Raw genomic sequence first — 14,179 nt, forward strand, 5'->3', positions numbered from 1 at the left:
CTAACCAAAAATAACTTTTACAAACAGCACATTCATGTAACGGATCAAATTCCGGTTTATATAAAAAAAAATTACAGAACACCAGAAATGCACAAATCAGAAATAAACAAACAAGTAAATGAATTCTTAGAGAAAGGAATTATTGAAAATTCCACCTCACCATATAATACCCCCATATTGCTAGTTCCGAAAAAATCAAATACCAACGATAAAAAATATAGACTTGTATGCGATTTCCGTCAGCTTATAAGAAATTTATTGCTGATAAATTTCCCTCAACCAGAATTGATGATATCCTGGATCAACTAGGAAGAGCTAAATATTTTTCAAATCTTGACTTGACTTCAGGATTTCATCAGATCGAATTAGAGGATAGCTCTAAAAAATCCACTCACCAAGGTCATTATGAATTCAATAGACTACCATTTGTTCTACCGATTTCACCCAACACTTTGACTATAGCGTTAAGGGCTGAGGACAGTACCGTAAAATGGTAGGTTTTTTGCTATTTTCCCGTTTCAAATTAAATTTTGTTGGAAACGGTGCAGAATATAGAAAAACCCACCTGACAATGTCTTCGAAATTTAGTTGAGAATATTCTGTGAAATTTTCAGAATGATTCATTAAGTTTAGCTTTTTTTTTGACTGAAGAACTGCTGAAAATTGGAACGCTCGGAAATGCATTTCTCTACTTGTTCATCGAATATCTCGGTTTTGAAGGCTTGTATCATAAATCTACCGTGACAAAGTCTAGATAATTTAGTTTACATGCGATTTGTACATAAAAACATATATGTTATCGCGATAAAAATAAAGTCTTGTATTTTTCTGTGAAACAAAGTCAATTTCTATGCATCCACCATTTTTCTTCGCTTTGGTTTCCTGTAGCATTCTTAAAAAAGGAGAGAGAAATAAAATTGGCTCGACAAGGCTGCCAAACACACAGACATTCAATCTTTGTGAAAGTTGAATATTTTTTCATTGTTAATTGGAATCCATGTAATGTCCAACCCATACGATAGATTAATGTGATAAAACTATTCATCAAATTAATAAAATGTATACTGGCAACCCGGTACAGTTTGCTCATATACGAGAGAGTACAAAAGAAATACGATGCGCAAAGGGAATTGAGCGAGCCACGTGGTCGATTTAAAACTTTAAACGATTTTAAACGTGGCCCTCTGTCCTCAGACCCTTAAGGGTCTTCCTCCAGAATGTGCTTTCTTGTATATCGATGATATTATTGTTATCGGATATTCCCTTGAACCTCATTTGAAAAACTATTCATGAAACTTCAACAATTTAATCTTAAGTTGAATCCATCGAAATGTCATTTTTTGTGCAGATGTTTATTATACATATAGGACATCGTATTTCAGCCGACGGAATTCAACCTGATAAAAAGAAATTTGCTGTTATTGAAAAATTCCCAGAACCACAAAACGCAGATGAGGTAAGACGTTTTGTAGTATTTCGTAACTATTATAGAAGGTTTATACCCTACTTTTCTGATAGAACTGCTCCATTCAATGCGCTTTTAAAAAAGAATGCATTTTTTAACCGGAGTAATGAATGTAAAAGTGCTTTTGCCATGCTAAAACAAAAATAAATATCATCAAGGATTTTACAGTTTCCGGATTTTAACAAACAATTTATTTTAAGCACCGATGCGTCAAAACTGGCATGTGGTGCTGTATTATCTCAAATGCACGGCGAAGCTGAATTACCAATTGCATATGCTAGTAGAATGTTCACTAAAGGAGAGAGTAATAAATCTACAATCGAGCAAGAGCTAACCGCCATTCACTGGGCGATAAAACATTTTCGACAATATTTATACGGAAGACGATTTTTAGTAAAAACTGACCATCGTCTACAGATCGAAAAAATCTTGTGATTTTACATCTTATAAGATGCACATAAATGGAGCGTCGTATTTCATACAAATTTATAATTTAACATGCAAAATTGTGTGATTTGAAAATAACATGTCTTGAATTCGAATGAAATAAAAACAAAAGATCGATAGCAGCAGCGCGACTTGAACCGAGAAACATTAGATCACAAGCGCATCGGTTACTCGACTGGACCGCAGAGCTCATATCTGGTCATTGAATAATTGATAAATATATATCCATACAGCGGCGCTTGGTAGCCGAGGGCAAATTACATTCGGAACATGTAAAATTCTGTGCGAGGGGAATATTGCGCCATTTAAAAAATTAAGTAGTTGTGAATTATATCGTTTGTAGAATTCTGTCACCTGCAAAATTATTTTTGTTTTGTGTACGCTTATATACTTATTTTCGATGAACGAACCGTCATCCAAATTGACAAGGATGAGAACAGATTTAGAATACTTCACATTTGATATTGAATACGTGAAAGGCAAAAATAATACGGTACCAGATGCACTTTCACGAATAGCTATCGATTCTGAAGCTTTATTAGTACCACCAGCTCAAACCAGGTCCAGTACAAATAAAATTGAACAAAATATTATAACAGATAATAATCATATTAAGATTGATCACCTCAGAGTTCATGAATCTGTCAACAACATAGACGCTTTCAATTTACCACAATTGGTTTTTGAAATATGCATCTCAACAATGATAGTTAAAATAACATCGAAGGCGAAGAAAAAGGAATTAGCATCAGTGCAACTCACTTTTACAAAATATATCATTGATTTTTCTAATGCACAGGACAAATAAATGATATGGCCAAAAATATAAGTTTGAAAAAAAATAGCGCTCGAATTAAGCAGCATTGTATTCAGTAAAATGAACGTTCAACAATTTTAAGAAAGCTGCAATAAAATATTAACAGTCGACAGACGTTAATATAATACTTTACAAAAAAGCAAGTGTAACACATACTAAAAGAGAAATTGACAACATCATATCAGAAAACCATAATACCCCTACGGGAGGACATGTAGGTATAAATAAGCTATTAATGAAATTGCGAAGAGACTACTATTGGACAAACATGAAGTCCACAATAACCAATTACGTCAAGCAATGCATTTCATGCAAACAAAACAAACACAGAATAAACACAAATGAACAATTTATCCACACGACAACACCTACTAAAGTGCTCGATTTAATATCAATCGACACAGTCGGTCCACTTACTAAGACCCATAATGGAAATCGTTATGCACTTACGATGCAGTGCGATTTATCCAAATATGTAATTGTAACACCTTTAATTGATAAGTAAGCTGCAACAATAGCAAAAGCATTCATAGAAAACCTTGTTCTTATTTATGGTTGCCCATCGGAAATCAAAACAGATATGGGAACCGAATATAATAATGAAATATTCGAAAATGTATGCAAACTATTAAACATTGACCAAAAATTGGCAACGGCATACCATCCTCAAACAGTAGGAAGCTTAGAAAGAAATCATTGTTTTCTTAATGAATACCTACGTAATTTTATTAATGAAGAACGAGATAATTGGGGCTCATTTGTTTCTTATTATGCATTTTGTTAAAATACTTCGCCTCATACTGATACAAAATATGCACCATTTGAACTTGTATTTGGTAAACCAATTAATTTTACTTTTCTTCTAAAACATGCAAACACATTAGAACCAGTCAACAGCTACGAAAATTACTACTCGGAGTTAAAATTTAGGATCCAGCAAATAATACAAAAGGCAAAAGAATTGAAAAACAAAAAGAGCAAACCAATCCACTGATCATAAATATCAACTATAAAGTATGGTTGAAATCAGGAAATAGAAGAAAATTAGACCCGGTATATACAGGACCATATATTGTAGTAAGCATAATTCACCCTAATGTTAAGATAAAGCACTGTGTAACGAAAACGGAACAAACTGTTCATAGCAATAGAATTATTAAGTAATATATAAATAAATTACCCCTAAACATGTTTTGTGATACCTGTAACTAACTTGTGAAAAAAAAATTAAAATAAAAAACAATAAACAAAAAGCACGTAGTACAGCGTAATCTCTTACTTAATATTAAAAAATACTTCTATAATATTAAATTCTCGAAGGGAAGGAAATATAGCCATTAGCATTATGGTTAAGGTATACCACAATTTATTATACATTCTAAACAAAAATAACAAAAAAAACCTGTTTTAATCCACCTAGTGGTGTAATGATGCGGTTCTCATATTACTCCTAACATCATATATATTACTGTAGAATTCTCTAAAACAACTTTTCATTGAATAGAAATAGGAAAATTTGTTCGGACCTATTCTAACAAACTCTACAAATCCTGTTTATCCTGTAGTTCCGGAACCGGAAGTAGTATCTACAACAAATTTAGGAATTCCGTATGAAAGACTTTTTTTTTTAAGTATGTGAAAATCGATTTGGCCATCTTGAAGGAAAATAAGTGAGACCCTTTTGCAGTTTTTAATCACCATTTCCAATTCTTCCAAAACCGGATTCAGATGACCGAAATAGCCGAAGTTGGTTTGTTTGCCAGCAACAAATATGACCTACAAATTGGAACAGTTTTGAACCTAGTTAAACCTAGACTTACTATCTCATGCTTTATTTTGATTAAACCAATTAGAGAAAATCTAACAAACGAAGCGAATTTGCGTTTCGGTTACTTCTGCATATGTAAGTCAAGCTAAACAACATGAATCAGCAGAATAAAACATGTAGGATTATTACTTTTATTATTATTACTGACATCATTACACCACCGACACGGTATTACTGCACTGTTTGAAAATTGCATATTTTTTCAAATAAAGGCTATAGCAGGATAAGAATGTGAAATCTACCCCCAAATGGAATTCATATTGTTATACCACATTCGAAAGGTCATAGACTGGAAACAATTTTCTCAAAGTTTCAACCCTGCCATATTGACGAAGCTAGGGTGGTTCTATTGATTTTTATTTTATTTGATTTTCGAAGAAACTGCTCCTCCGAAAAATTTGAAAAAATCAGGCATTTATAAGGCATTATGGGAAAGGTTTACAGTTTTTTTCAAAATTGTTGAATATGTATTTCTTCCATTAAAAAATACTAGAGAATTTTGAAACATATTTTTTTCTCTTTTCCAATTTTTGCACCGCCCTGGATTTTTGAGTGATATATAAAGAATTTTTGGACCCGTTAAAGTAGTATGTTTTCATATTTTTAAAAAAATGTGGACGACCAAAATGTTTCATTTTTTCTAAAAAATAAATAACAGTCGACCATGCGTCCCCATCAAATTCTGAGAGAAGGAAACGCATGGCGCTTTGTTCTAGTAGTTTATGCAACTCAAGCGCAGGGCTTAAAAATCAAAGTAACGAAAAAGAGAAAATGATTTTCAACCTTTGCATAATACATACACGATCATACTTCGGGTACAACCGAGAAAGTTACAAAGCAAGAACTTTTTGGACATACTGACATTCGTTTATTCTTTCAATCGCACTTATCATAGAATAGCTATAATTTTTATCACCCGCAGCACCGTCTTTTACAAATATCACACACCACTAGCAGACATCCATCACCGTTTCGATTCCTTAATAGCGTGTACGAAATAGAACAAAGCAGGCATCGTTTGTTTTGTGTTTTCTTCTTCTTTCGGTGTTGTACATTTTGGCAATCTATATGGTAATTTGAAAACTTTGACACTCATCGCCCTGTAACTGCGGAACCTTAAGTCGGATCCGGATGAAGTTTCACAGTATTTTTAAAGATAATGTTAGGTTTAATTCATATTATGATTTGTGAAAATCGGTTCAAGCATCGCAGGGAAAACGAAGTGAGTTCAATTTTTGAAGTTATTCTTCACCACTTTCAGTGCTTCCGGAACATGAAAAGGGGGACCAGTAGTAACGAATTAAGTTTTTATGCACACAAACAAACAAGCTCTGCAAACTAGAATAATTTATCAAACATTTTTGTTGGATTTGCACCTGTTTTTGACCATCGTTTGTGAAAAACTACTAATGAAATTGATAATTTTCCACTTATCACGCTTTAGTTCCGGAACCGGAAGTCGGATCCGGATGAAATGTTCTAGAAATTCTTAGGAAACTACAAGATCATTCATTTTAATCTTAGTTTATAAAAATCGGTTAAGCCGTTTCAGAGAAAAATGAGTGCACACTTTCTCTCTAATTTTCACATATTACCATGTAATTCCGGAACCGGAAGTCATATCCAAATATAATTCAATAGCAAGCTATGGGACTGTTAGTCCTTTTATTTGAATCTAAATTTGTAAAAATCGGTGAAGCCATATCCGAAAAACGTGAGTGCATATTTTTTTCATTTTTTTGGTACATATCATCGTATATCTCCGGAACCGGAAGTTGGATCGAAATGAAATTCAATAACAGGCTATGGGACCATGAGACCTTTCATTTGAATCTTAGTTTGTGAAAATCGGTTCAGCCGTCTCCGAGAGAAATGAGTGCGTATTTTTGTTACATACATACACACATACACACACGGACACACGCACACACACAGACATTTTTTTCAGTTCGTCGAGCTGAGTCGAATGGTATATGGCCTAGGTTAAAAAGTCGGTTTTCACAGTGATTGCATAGCCTTTCTATATGAGAAAGGCAAAATTTTATAGGGGATAGGTGTGATAGGCTCCTACCGAGACCGGGTAACACCGTAATCTAGCTATGACACCGGCCATTGATGACTGCCCGACTTATTACACCAGTTACCAGGCGAGCTGCTCCAACATGGAGAAGAGGCACTGGCTAGAGCGCTGCACTGGATAATTTCTAAGATTTGGGAGGAGGAGATTCTACCGCAGGAATGGATGGATGGAGTGGTATGTCCCGTCTACAAAAAGGGCGATAAGCTAGATTGTTGCAATTACCGCGCAATCACATTGCTGAACGCCGCCTACAAGGTACTCTCCCAAATCCTTTGCCGTCGTAGGGCCGTTCCAAGCGAAATTTGTAGGGCCGTTCCAAGCGGGATTTACTGGAGCTCGTGCCACTACGGATCACATATTCGCGATAAGACAAGTACTCCAGAAATGTCGTGAATACAAAGTACCCACGCATCACCTATTCATTGACTTCAAAGCGGCATACGACACAATCGATCGAGAACAGCTATGGCAGATCATGCACGAATACGGTTTCCCGTATAAACTGACGCGATTGGTCAAAGCAACGATGGATAGAGTGATGTGCTACGTCCGAGTATGTGGGACGCTCTCGAGTCCCTTCGAATCTCGGCAAGGTGATTGACTCTCTTGTATCTTGTTCAATATTGCCTTGGAAGACGTGATTCGAAGAGCGAGGATCGACACAAGTGGCACGATCTTCCGAAAATCCGTAAAACTTTTTGGCTTTGCTGATGATATTGATATTGTGACACGTAACCTTGAGAAAATAACGAAAACCTACACCGAAATAAAAAGCTGACGCTAGGCACATCAGACTGGTCATAAACGCGTCAAAAACAAAATACATGAGAGGAAGAGGCTCTAGAGAAGGAGCACTACGCCTCCCACCACGAATCGAGGTGGTTGACGAGTTCGTGTATTTGGGCTCACTGCTCACCGCCGATAATGACACCAACAGAGAAATTAAGAGACGCATTTTGGCAGGAAATCGTACCTACTTTGGACCCTTCGATCGAGAAAAGTACGCCACCGCACGAAATTGACCATCTACAAAACGCGGCAGAGAACCAACACATCCTCAGTGTTTTCGAAAGAAAGGTACTGAGGACCATCTATGGTGGAGTGCAGATGGAAGACGGAACGTGGAGACGGCGTTTGAATCACGAATTGCAACAGCTGCTAGTAGAACCACCCATCGTACGGACAGCTAAAATGGGACGCTTACGATGAGCTCGGCATGTCATAAGGATGTCGGACGACAGCCTAGTGAAAATGGTTTTTAAATCTAATCCGACTGGTACAAGAAGAAGAGGAGCGCAGCGAGCAAGGTGGAGGGCGATCTCAGAAGCATCCGTTCCTTGAGTGGCCGGCGACGAGCAGCCATGGACCAAGTTATGTGGAGACGTACGCTTGATACAGCAAAGCTGTTAGGTTAACATATCTTAACCAGTAAACAAAAGAAAATGATATGATTAATCTAGCAGGTATAGATTGTTCTTCAAAAGAACGACCACAACTAACATTCAAATATTTCGGATTTACTACCCGGGGTAATCAAGAAAATTTCCAACTCGGGAAGATCCTTGATCACATTAGGAATCAAACCCGATATCTTTACCAGTATCAGACAATAATTCACCTGGCCCTTTCCGCCGGACCAGTTCATCGATACAAACATCAGCTACGATGGAGTAACGAGACTGCGGAAGAGCAGAGCCAAGCCCAATTCCATCAACAACTGTCGATCCCAATTAGTTATCCGAATCTGTTGCTTAAATTACTAAGAAAACCTTGCGATCAAGGTCAGGAGTCAAACTTAACACATTGAATGCTAAGGCTCTTAGGCCAGTCCTATTCGCTTTTCAAATAGTCACTACCTGGTTCGCACGCGAGGCTCTAACGTTTGTAGACTGCTCATTATTTTTAGCTCTCAAAAAACGAAAAATCCATCACCATTATACCGAACACAGTAACTTAATACGTCTCACAATAATATATATATATATAAACAAAAAAAAATTACAACCTTCGAAAAATAAAAAATTTGAACATTATTTGCTTACAAAACATAAACATGTGTTTTATAAGCAAATATTTAGTTAGTTCAAATTTTAACTTAACATAACTTTTTGAACTCCACCAATGTCGTTGTGCGTTTGATCAGTCTTGGCATCGAATTGAAAAAACTTATTCCCTTGTACAATAATGATTTTTGCTATCTGGCTAACAAAAAGCTTGGTGTTCTAGCATCAGATGCGTTTCTAGTGTTATACCGGCGCAAATCAGTTCCTCTTTCAATTCTATCACACAAATATCGAGGCAGCATACCATTTAAGATTTTGGAAATGAATACCATGGTTAAGTAGTAAATTCTCTGTTTCACTGAAAGCCATCGTAATGCGTTCAGTAGAAAATCTGAGGAGGTATATCTAATACATTTTAGAATTAATCGCATGATTTTATTTTGCAGTCGCTGTAATCTCAAGATTTGTGTGTTATTAGCAAGATACAGAATTATTGAGCAGAAGTCAATGTGTGGTGCAATGCCTGTTGTATACAATAGAATCTTACTATGGATCGTAAGGTCATTTCTCAAACGACACAATACACCGTACTTTTTGGCAATCTTCTTGATGATGCTATTAATATGAGGTTTGAATGTTAACTTTTAATCAATTATGACTCCAAGATACTTCATTTCTCTAACGCGATCAATAGTTTCACCATCAATTTCCACATTGGCGTCATGGTCGATGCTAACAGAAAAAATAATCATATATTCAGTTATCGTGCCATTTAGTTTCATTTGCTTAAACTTTAACCATCGAACCAGCGGATGTATCACTTTTGAGTTTACATTGTCAATACCAGTCGATTTTCCCAAATCAAAACAAATATTTTTAAATTGTTCAAAAGAGTTTTTTTGAAATTCATTAAGGCCATCGTCCAAGTACCAAGCGCGCGGGTGGTTTTAGGAAATTTTCGATGGAAATTTTGAAAAATTTGCCAAAACCAAAAACATACAGACCTTTGAAATACATTTATCTATCTACAGGGTGAAAATGGCTGGAAAATTCGGAGGATTTTCCGAGTCTTATCAAAAATAGCTCTGAACAATGAGTGTTTTTGTGATCTTTCACAATTATCTGGAAAAATAAAGCGATGACATAAACTTTTTTTTTCAAATAAACTTTATTATGGATACACAGATTACATTCGGACACATTTTTGGAAAACCTTTTCACGCTTTTCATAGAAAATCCACGAATTTCAAAAATTTCCACGAAATCGGTTATATGAAATTCGTTGATTTTCCATGAAAATCGTGAAAAGGTTTTCCAAAAATGTTTGCAAATGTGATCCTTGTTGCCAGCATGAGGTTTTTTTTGAAAAAAAAATTTCATTCCATCGAATTATTTTTTCAAATAATTGTGAAAAATTACAAAAAAAGCTCATTTTTTCAGCGCTATTTTTGATAAGACTCGTAAAATCCTTCGAATTTTCCAGTGATTTTCACCCTGTAGACAGATAAAAGTATTTCAAAGGTCTGTATGTTTTTGGTTTTGTCAAATTTTTCGAAATTTCCATCGAAAATTTCCTAAAACCACCCGCGCGCATGGTACCTGGACGATGGCCTTAAGTCTACAATAGTTATTCATTGGCTGTGTTATTTCAAGAGCAAGTAGCTGTTGTACAGTGTGGCACACTTACCCGCCATAATTTCTCACAGGCGGGTTATCGCGTGTTTTTAGGGTCTGTCCATAAAAGACGTCACACTTTTTTTACGATTTTCGACTCCCCATCCTCCGTTTTCACAAATTGTCTCAGATGCAAAGACTCCCCACCCCACCTATGTCACATGTCACGAATTCAAAATAAATAAAATTCATCTCAATACATTCTCAATATGTATGACAAACCATATAAATGTGAGGAAAAAATCGATTTATTACATGTTGTCATTAGATTAAAAAGTATCACTGAATCTACAAAACCATTGAAATTATTTTATTAATATCAATTATATAAATAAACAAAAGTATTTGGTTAGAATTGATGAAACATTTAAATCATCTGTTTTATTCCTCCTAGGGGTACACAGATATATTATTGTTTTAGGTAAATAATAATATTTCCTTAGTGTAGCATTCAGGGCTGAGAAAATAAAAACCATAACCTCATCAAAACGAGATCACTGCCGGAGAATCTTTTCTTGATCAGTTGATCAGTGAATTTTAAATCACATTGATCAATATCGGTACTGATCTTCCGTCACAATGGGTAGTGATTTTGAGCTAAAATGATTCTTGATTTATGTAAGTTCAATTATTGGAAAGCTTTGATGTTGGTGGAGGAAAATCACATATGATCAAGATAAGACATGACATGATCTACGTCTGAAATCGTTGATCTCCCGCCCTTTTTCAAATGGAGCACAATTGAATAAACTGCATCAGAATCATATAAGAGAAATGCTTATGATATAATGTTATCAATGCTAGAAAATCAAATTACTGAAAAAATTGTCAATGCATAACTTAAGTTAAACCGTTTGAAGGCATCTTTTTCTTTTTTACTCATATTAGGCAAAATTTATTAATTTCGCTAATTTACTCGCTCCTCCGTGCACTTTTGCAGATCACAACAGAAATGATTTCCTGCTTTATTCATTTCCGAATTTACAAGAAGAAGCTTTTACATCAACAAATACACGTTTTCCTATAGAATGTAAACGTTTATTGTGGAGATTTTTTCAGGAAATAGGGCAAAGCAGTAATATAATTAGGTATTTCAAAAATGCGCTCATTGAAAATATTGGACGACTTGGCTGTACACGCAGAGAAAAATATTGTAAGAATAACTAAATTTTGGTTTCATACGATTTATTTTGTTGTTTCTTGACAAACAATTTCATGGTAAATTTATTCGTTCTTTGAATTTATAAACTTAGCAGTTGAAATGAACGATAAAGTTCAAACCTAAAATAATTAGTACTTCAACATACGCTTTTGTTTGTTAAAATCATACTTTTTGTTTGTCATTATTCTCAAAAAGAGATTTTTTTCAAACTACTTTTCAAGGTAATTTTTTAAACTAATTTTATTTCAATTTTTATCCATTTGAAATTGTCTATTTCATTCAACAGCAGTTGAGCCCTTTTGTAGTGGGACGATCAAATTTTTCACATGCCACAATCAATGAGTCGGTGTTCCATTACTCTGGTCAAGATAGAATTCCTGCATCAAATATTTTCTGTAAAAAACGTGTTATGTAATGTAATGCAAGTTTAGTAAAATTTTTTAATTATCCATACATACACTTGAAGTGTTAAAAGAGCCCACAGAAAAGACAGAAACACTAAAATTTTCCTTCAAAAACACGTGCAAACTTTTTCATCCGGATCCAATTTCCAGGTCAGCGAAACAAAAACTACAAAAAAAATCTGAATAGGACTCAAAACTCCACAAATCGATAGCCATTGTTAGTAGGCAACTAAACAAACCGATTTCGGCTATCCTGGTTCCCGGTCTTTGGTTCCGAAAGCAGTGCACTGAAATGAAAATCTTATTTATATTCATTAGATTTGTCATATGAATCATATGCAGAATATAATTCATAGAAATTATATGGAAACTTATAATCTTTATTTAATGTGTACGTCAAATCTAAATGGACGTTATCATAATGAAAGTTATAAAAATATCCCATATAATTTATATGGAAATCCGATGGAAGTTGTGAATCGTACTGCTTGAAGCTGAAGAAATAGTTGTGTCTCCAATATTCATCAACTGCTCCAGACCATTTTTTTTCAGGAAGTTCCGCATCTCAATGTAATTTTTAATCGCTGACAAGACAGCTCATCCAACTTCGTTCAAGGATATGCGTTAACGGGCCATGAAATATATATCCGGTACATTTCATTACTCTATCTGTCTAGTAAAATTCATTTTTATTTTCAGTCTCGGGATCTCATTTCTTTTTCGCAAATATCATGAGGTGCTCCCTTACCGAACGGAATACTAGTAAAGCTTGAATCCTCAAAGAAAAGTAGTAGTTAGCGATTATCTGCTATTCGTATGAGCTCTATTGAAAGTTATATATATATATATATATATATATATATATATATATATATATATATATATATATATATATATATATATATATATATATATATATATTTTTTTTTTTTTTTTTTTTAAACTAGTCATATGGTATATATGAACCTATCTAAATAAAATCGAAGTGAATATTATATGCGCTTCATAAATTGTTCCAATGTATGTTGTGCGGATATCTAGTAATGGTTATAAGACGCGCCAATCAATTTGACTCAGACTGGAAATTTCATTCGTTATATGGAAATCCTGTAAAAATAACGTTAAGAAGAGTTTTATGTTTCATAAGATTATCTCATATATTTGACATGATGTTGAACACATCTTGTAACTATTATTGGAAATGCTAATAGTGCAAAATCATTAGAATATCATATAATGTGAAAAAGAAAATTTAGCTCAGTGTGGAAATAGTGGTCTATATTCCAAAATGGATCTCACTCATCTTTCTATGCGAATGGTCCATTTTAGAATATACGACCACTATTGTCGGTGCTTTCGGAACCGGAGACCGGGAACCAGGGGATAGCCGGAATCGATTTGTTTAGTTGCCTACTGATAATGGCTATCGATTTGTAAAATTTTGAGTCCAGTTTAGAAAATGTTTTACGGTTTTTGTTTCGCCGGTTTAACTGACGGTGTACAATATTGAACACACTTTACCCTATAACTCCGGAACCGGTAGTCGGATCCGGATGTTATTCAGGAATTCCGTATGGCACCGTGATACCTTTCATTTGAATCTATAGGAATTTATAAGAATTGGATGAGCGGTCTTTGAGATAGTCGATTGCACATTTTCAGTTCATTTTGCACATTTGTGGAAATCGGCCAAACCATCGCATAGAAAGATGAGTGAGATCCATTTTGGAATATAGACCACTATTTCCAGTGCTTCCGGAACCAAAGGCCGGTAACCAGGATGGCCGAAATCGGTTTGTTTAGTTACCTAATGGTTATCGATTTGTGGAGTTTTAAGTCCTATTCAGAATTTTTTTTGTAGTTTTTGTTTCGCCGGATTAAGTGACGGTGTACAATATTGAACACACTTTACCCTAGAGTGCCTATAACCAGAGTGACGACGACTCATCCGTGATGTTGGCAACATATCAAAACATTTTATCCGAAATGTTGGCAGTTTTGATAGACTTCCATTGTATTTGACAGATCGTTTGCTCGTTTGGAACGAAGCTGTCATTCCAAACGAACAGCTGTCGTCACTCTGGTTATAGGCACTCTACTTTACCCTATAACTCCGGAACCGGAAATCGGATCCGGGTGAAATTCAGGATCTCCGTATGGCACCGTAAAACCGACGACACGACCAGACACTCTGAACAAAAATTGGTTCGAAAAGTGTCCGTTGATGATTTACCATCAGTTACCAAAAATTGAGCAATCCCTCGTATTTGAAAAAAACTATCTTTTCGAGCAACACTGT

At 35.0% G+C, this 14,179-nt stretch overlaps 1 protein-coding gene across 1 annotated transcript in view; it reads right to left on the reverse strand.

Moving 5' to 3' along the window:
- The window catches only part of LOC131435760 (lysosome membrane protein 2), a 55,244-nt gene extending 45,690 nt beyond the window's left edge, over positions 1–9,554 (reverse strand). The window contains exons 1-2 of the mRNA XM_058603947.1: positions 9,433–9,554; positions 9,188–9,372 (exon numbers count right to left, since the gene is read on the reverse strand). The gene's annotated coding sequence lies outside the window, so the exon portion shown is untranslated. The remainder of the gene's footprint in view (positions 1–9,187; positions 9,373–9,432) is intronic.
- Between the last annotated feature and the right edge of the window lie 4,625 nt (positions 9,555–14,179).

The sequence above is a fragment of the Malaya genurostris genome, chromosome 3 (assembly GCF_030247185.1).
Source record: "Malaya genurostris strain Urasoe2022 chromosome 3, Malgen_1.1, whole genome shotgun sequence".
Lineage (NCBI taxonomy): Eukaryota > Metazoa > Arthropoda > Insecta > Diptera > Culicidae > Malaya > Malaya genurostris.